The sequence below is a fragment of the Octopus sinensis genome, unplaced genomic scaffold (assembly GCF_006345805.1).
Source record: "Octopus sinensis unplaced genomic scaffold, ASM634580v1 Contig09214, whole genome shotgun sequence".
NCBI classification, from domain to species: Eukaryota; Metazoa; Mollusca; class Cephalopoda; order Octopoda; family Octopodidae; genus Octopus; species Octopus sinensis.
Window position 1 is genome coordinate 1 of NW_021831696.1, and position 7,749 is coordinate 7,749.

Below are 7,749 nucleotides of genomic sequence, written 5' to 3' on the forward strand. Positions count from 1 at the left end.
TACCCACAAGGGGCTAAACGTAGAGGGGACAAACAAGGACAGACATAGGTATTAAGTCGATTACATCGACCCCAGTGCGTAACTGGTACTTAATTTATCGACCCCGAAAGGATGAAAGGCAAAGTCGACCTCGGCGGAATTTGAACTCAGAACGGAAAGACGGACGAAATACCGCTAAGCATTTCGCCCTGTGCGCTAACGTTTCTGCCAGCTCGCCGCCTTAGTAGACGACATAGTATATCCTCACAACTCACACCTTCGTTCGTGACATAGATAACGAAGCTAGGCCGGAACAGAGGGCGAACGATCTCTTCTCACACCGATACTCTGAATCCGAATATCGAAGGATCGCCCTTATTTTGATGCAATATTTCTGTGAATAGTTCTGTCGGCAATTTTTTTTTTTTATTTTACTTTTTTTACTTGTTTCAGTCATTTGACTGCGGCCATGCTGGAGCACCGCCTTTAGTCGAGCAAATCGACCCCGGGACTTATTCTTTGTAAGCCCAGTACTTATTCTATCGGTGTCTTTTGCCGAACCGCTAAGTGACGGCGACGTAAACATACCAGCATCGGTTGTCAAGCAATCCTAGGGAGACAAACACTGACACACAAACACACACACATACATACATATATATATATATATACGACAGGCTTCTTTCAGTTTCCGTCTACCAAATCCACTCACAAGGCATTGGTCGGCCCGGGGCTATTTTTTCTCAGACTTGGGCGCGCAAACGAAGGATCGTTGCAAATCGACATCGAATATATATACATAACTTACGCAGTCTTCATTACGAAATATAGCAAATAATTCCATAGTAACACTATATGAAAATAGATTGTGGCATAGCATTAAAATTGAAATAGATAGGGGTTAGGTTGAGATTTAGAGGGGGGGCGGGGGGAATCGTTAAGCCACGGAAAAAAATATTTCCGCAGACACTCAGCTGTTATTTCTAGCATATTGGGTTATCAGGTGATGGCTTGAAAGCGGGAAGAAGTGGGAAAAAGAAACACGGGAGGTTTTTGGAAGAAAATCCATAATTAGAAATCCCCCCCTTCCCCCCAGATTTGTTATCTGTATTTTTCCAACGTAGATTTAAAAAAAGGCAATCTTTCGTCTTTGGTAGACCTTTCCGTCGATTTCCGTAAAAAAAATTTTTTTTTTTTTTTTTTACATATGGGCTTGCGGGAACTTTTGAAGTAATGAGAGCGAAAGAGACTAAGAGAAAGCGATTGTATGACGAGGGAAGTTCTTTTGAAGTTACCGTCCAGGGGAAGCATTGATGTACATGTGTGTGTGTGTGTGTTTGATGGGGTGTGGGAGACAGACAGTATGTTGTGTAAGTGAAGTGCTTCTGTTAGTGTGTGTGAAGAGACAGAGTAATGTGTGAAAGAGAAAGAGATAACTGAAATTTTTTACTCGGTGTATGTGTATATGTATGTATGCATGTATGTGTGTGTGTGTATGTATGTATGTGTATGTAGATTACTTCAAAAGTTCCCGCAAGCCCATATGTAAAAAAAAATTTTTTTCACGGAAATCGACGGAAAGGTCTACTAGAGACGAAAGATCGCAAAAAAAAAAGTTTGAAGGAAGTGAAAAATGGGGCGGGGAGAAGAAATAAACTTTTGAAAACTGGCGCAGGAGTGGCTTTGTGGTAAGAAGCTTGCTTCTCAACCACATGTTTCTGGGTTCAGTCCCACTGCGTGGTATCTTGGGCAAGTGTCTTCTACTATAGCCTCGGGCCGACCAAAGCCTTGTGAGTGGATTTGGTAGACGGAAACTGAAAGAAACCCGCCGTATGTATATATATATATATGTATGTATGTATATATATATATATATATGTATATATATATATATATATATGTATATATATATATATATGTATGTATATATATATATATATATATATATATATAGTGTGTGTGTGTACGTGTTTATTGTTTGGTCTGTGTTTGTCTCACCCACCATCACTTGAAAACTGATGTTGGTGTGTTTACATCCCAGTCACTTTGCGGCTCGGCAAGGAGAGACCGGTAGAATAATGGAATGGATTATTCGACGAAAGGTGGTGCTCCAGCATGGCGGAGTCAAATGACTGAAACAAGTAAAAGAGTAAAGAGAGGTGGGTTTTTTTGTTTTTTTTTTTAGCCAAATCGTAATCTCCTCCATCGGAAATATAGACACCCGAATAAATTTTGGGAAAGAAAGATACCCCCGACCCCCAAAAAGACAGAAGATGAGATATATTTACACCTAACCTCCGCCGCTTTCAGGTGGTGTATATTACGGTCATATCATTGCCAATTTGGCGATCTAGTAGACCTTTCCGTCGATTTCCGTAAAAAAATTTTTTTTACATATGGGCTTGCGGGAACTTTTGAAGTAATATACATACATATACACATACACCGAGTAAAAAATTCAGTTATCTCTTTCTTTCACACATTACTCTGTCTCTTCACACACACTAACAGAAGCACTTCACTTACACAACATACTGTCTGTCTCCACACCCCATCAAACACACACATGTACATCAATGCTTTGATAACTTCAAAAGAAATTCCCTCGTCATACAATCGCATTCTCTTAGTCTCTTTCGCTCTCATTACTTCAAAAGTTCCCGCAAGCCCATATGAAAATAAAAAAAAAAATTTTTTTACGGAAATCGACGGAAAGGTCTACTAGAGACGAAAGATTGCCGTTTTATAAACACATTCTACCAGTATACGAAGTTTAAAAGTGTTTAGTTACGTGGAAATTATTTTTAAAAAACTGCCGGTCAAACGGAAAAGATCCGAAAGTTATCTAAGTAAATCTCTCTCTATATAAACGGAAGTTTGTCTGTGCGTGTTTCTGTGTGTCTGTTTTCTCGTACCCTCACTCTGACCACGGCTTTCAACCGATTCTGATGAAACTTGACACACACATAGCCCAATGTCATAATTCAAAACTAACGCAGCGAAAATTTTGAAAAGTTCCCCCAGTTCTGAAAAAAATCGATAAATTCGACATGGGGTCGAGAATCAAAAAAAATAAACCACAGACTGTCTAGGGGACGCAACTCAACCTTTTTTTACTCTCAAAAAAAAATTTACCATAATTTTTTTCTATTTTTTTGCTATTTTTTGGCTATAACTCTCTAAAAAATGCTTTATAGTTATTTCCCTTACAAACCTGAGCACGCCGGGCGATACTGCTAGTTCGTTATAACCGCAATTTACACGCTCTGAAGGGATTTTGTGAAGAACTTCATTAAAAAAATGTCCGGATAAAATTCTGGTTTAAACATTCCATATAACCACTCAAAACTTTTTACGTTTTATCATCCATTCATTCACAAAGAATTTCACAATTTTATAGTCACTTGCCTTAGTCAATACCATATTAATTCCACGGATTAGTAGTCCAGGTAATATAGTCCGTAAGATCTAAAAGTAAGGCCAGAATGTAGGCAAGTAGGCAAAGTATCAAGCCTCCGTTTTTATATACAGCAGCAAACATCAAGTCAAGAGATGGAAGCCTGCCTCTTTCCATCTGCAAGATGCCACGTATCATGGGCGTGGCCAAGTTCCTGTTATGTGACACTAAGTCATCATAATTTACGGGCGTGGCCACTTCCTGTTACGGGATGCTAAGTTGTACAAGGGAGATAACCTCCACTTGAATTCAAGGAATCATAATTTATGGGCGTGGCCAGTTCCTGTTGCGCAGTTAACAAAACCTTGCTTTGGCCTCGTGTTGTTCCCTCTACGTTAGCCATATGTTACACACACACGCACACACACACGCACACACACACACACATGCTCTCTCCTCATCCATCACCCTCTTGTACTGTCTTATATTCCCCCCCCCACCACTACAAACTCAATACCACTATAAAATGGTCAAAAACCCTTTCACACAGGAACTTAGTTTGATTTGAAAACCGCACTAGAATGGGAGAAAGCGCTAATACATGGTCTAAGTTATATGATGTATAAAAACATGTAATATACAAATAAATATCTGTAAATATAAACCATCCGATCTTCTGATTACCTCATTTCTTCTAATATATATATATATATATATATATATATGTGTGTGTGTGTGTATATACATATATATATGTGTGTGTGTGTGTGTATACATATATATATATATGTGTGTGTGTGTGTATACATATATATATGTGTGTGTGTGTGCGTGTGTGTATATACATATATATATATGTGTGTATACATATATATATGTGTGTGTGTGTGTGTCTGTGCGTGTGTGTATATACATATATATATATGTATACATATATATATATATACATATATATACATATATTCAATATGCAATAAAGGGTGGAATATAATTAATTTAATAAAATTAATCAATTTCACCTAGTAGATTTATCGGTATGGAAAAGACCATATTTGGTAAGGGTTATAATAATTATAATTAAGGGTTAATTGCAACAAGTTGCTCAAAACCACGTACCGAAAATATTAGAAACAGCAGCCAAAATTGATCACTATTTCCTCTACTAATAAAAAGTCTCCACAAACAAATAGAATTTGTAAGCTGTATATGGCAAAAAAGGCAGAAAATAACGAAATCCCATCTGCCTTTTGCCATATACAGCTTACAAATTCTATTTGTTTGTGGAGACTTTTTATTAGTAGAGGAAATAGTGATCAATTTTGGCTGCTGTTTCTAATATTTTCGGTATGTGGTTTTGAGCAACTTGTTGCAATTAACCCTTAATTATAATTATATATACATATATCATCATCACATCATCATCATCATCATCATCATCATCATTTAGCGTCCGCTTTCCATGCTAGCATGGGTTGGACGGTTCAACTGGGGTCTGTGAAGCTGGAAGGCTTCGTCAGGCCCAGTCTAATCTGGCAGTGTTTCTACGGCTGGATGCCCTTCCTAACGCCAACCACTCCGTGAGTGTAGTGGGTGCTTTTACGTGCCACCTGCACAGGTGCTAGACAGAGCTGGTAAACGGCCATGAACGGATGGTGCTTTTACATGTCACCGGCACGGGGCCAGGTAATGCTGGCAACGGACACGAACGGATGGTGCTTTTACGGGGCCAGACAGAGCTGGCAAACGGCCACGAACGAATGGTGCTTTTACGTGTCACCGGCACGGGGGCTAGGCGAGGCTGGCAACGGACCGATGCTGGCAACGGACACGAACGGATGGTGCTTTTACGTGCCACCGACACGGGGGCCAGGCGAGGCTGGCAACAGACACGAACGGATGGTGCTTTTACGTGCCATATATATATATATACATATATATATATACATATATATATATATAAGCAATAATAAATCTCAGAACGAGATGTAAACAGTAACTGCATGACAATGTAAGGTATACTAGCCATCTCAATAGGCACAGAAAGCGTGCCTAAAGCCAGCTGGAGACGATGTTCTCCTGGGGCTACAAGCTACAGTAACACCCACCCTTAGTGGTTAGCCATATTGAGATGGCTAGTATAACTTACATTATATATATATATATATATATATATATATATATATATATATATATATATAACACATACACACACACACACACACACATATATGCACTGAAGGACATTGTCACCAAATATGTGTAACATCTGATAGCCTGGTTGGTCATGTAATTGTGTGTGTGTGTGTGTGTGCATTGGTTGTGATAAGAAATTCGCTTTCCAACTACCAGGGTCCAGGTTCAATCCCACTGTATCGCTCATGGGACAAATGCCTTCTTTTTATTCCTGGTGCTTTGGCAACAAAAAGTAGCTTTAGCTTTTGCTTCTTCAGGTCCCATTGCGATGCCAATGCCATTAAGAAGAACTGCTAACTCTACCTTCAGATTGCCCTTAAATTTAGAGAACAACTAAATTTGTAATATTGGTTCCAAACAGCAATTTGGGGAAGGGGTTAAGTTGATTACATCAACCCCAGCACCTGCAATCCCTGTTGAAACTGAGCTTTTACTCTCTTTTTACTCTTATACATGTTTCAGTCATTTGACTGTGGCCATGCTGGAGCACCGCCTTTAGTCGTGCAAATCGACCCCGGGACTTATTCTTTGTAAGCCCAGTACTTATTCTATCGGTCTCTTTTGCTGAACTGCTAAGTGACGGGGACGTAAACACACCAGCATCGGTTGTCAAGCAATGCTAGAGGGACAAACACAGACACACAAACACACACACACACACATACATATACATGCACATACATACATACATATATATACATATATACGACAGGCTTCTTTCAGTTTCTGTCTACCAAATCCACTCACAAGGCATTGGTCGGCCCGAGGCTATAGCAGAAGACACTTGCCCAAGATGCCACGCAGTGGGACTGAACCCAGAACCATGTGGTTGGTAGGCAAGCTACTTACCACACAGCCACTCCTGCAATGAGCATTAACAAGGCCCAGGGGCAGTTCTTGGATGTGGTAGGCCTGAACCTTACGGAACCAGTTTTTCCCCATGGCCAACTTTATGTAGGATGTTCAAGAGTCAGAAATCCTAATCATTTGTTTATTTATGCCCTTCATGAAAAGACCAAAAATGTCTATCAAGAAGCTCAACTGGTACTTATTTTATCGACCCCAGGAGGATTAAAGTCAGTGGCCGATGACAGCTCCGCCTCGACTGGCTTCCGTGCTGGTGGCACATAAAATACACCAATCCGACCGTGGCCGTTGCCAGCCTCGCCTGGCACTGAGCAGGTGGTACGTAAAAAGCACCCACTACACTCACGGAGTGGTTGGTGTTAGGAAGGGCATCCAGCTGTAGAAACATTGCCAGATCAGACTGGAGCCTGGTGCAGCTTCTGGCTTCCCAGATCCCTGGTCGAACCGTCCAACCCATGCTAGCATGGAGAACGGACGTTAACGATGATGATGATGATGATGATGTTAGCCTCGGTGGAATTTGAACTAAGAACATACAGATGGTCAAAATGCCATTTTCACCATCAGCATGTTCATTTCATTTGGCATGCTAACGATTATTCTCCAAGTAAATATTAATAACTAGCATTATGACCCGGCATTGCCAGTTTGGTATAAATGTGTTAAATTAAAATTTGGGGTAATAAAACATACAATGACGTATAGGCGCAGGAGTGGCTGTGTGGTAAGTAGCTTGTTTACCAACCACATGGTTCTGGGTTCAGTCCCACTGCATGGCACCTTGGGCAAGTGTCTTCTACTATAGCCTCGGGCCGACCAAAGCCTTATGAGTGGATTTGGTAGACGGAAACTGAAAGAAGCCCGTCGTATATATGTATATATATATATAGGCGCAGGAGTGGCTGTGTGGTAAGTAGCTTGTTTACCAACCACATGGTTCTGGGTTCAGTCCCACTGCGTGGCACCTTGGGCAAGTGTCTTCTACTATAGCCTCGGGCTGACCAAAGCCTTATGAGTGGATTTGGTAGACGGAAACTGAAAGAAGCCCGTCGTATATATGTATATATATATATATAGGCGCAGGAGTGGCTGTGTGGTAAGTAGCTTGTTTACCAACCACATGGTTCTGGGTTCAGTCCCACTGCGTGGCACCTTGGGCAAGTGTCTTCTACTATAGCCTCGGGCTGACCAAAGCCTTATGAGTGGATTTGGTAGACGGAAACTGAAAGAAGCCCGTCGTATATATGTATATATATGTGTGTGTGCATGTATGTTTGTGCGTCTGTGTTTGTCCCCCTAGCATTGCTTGACAA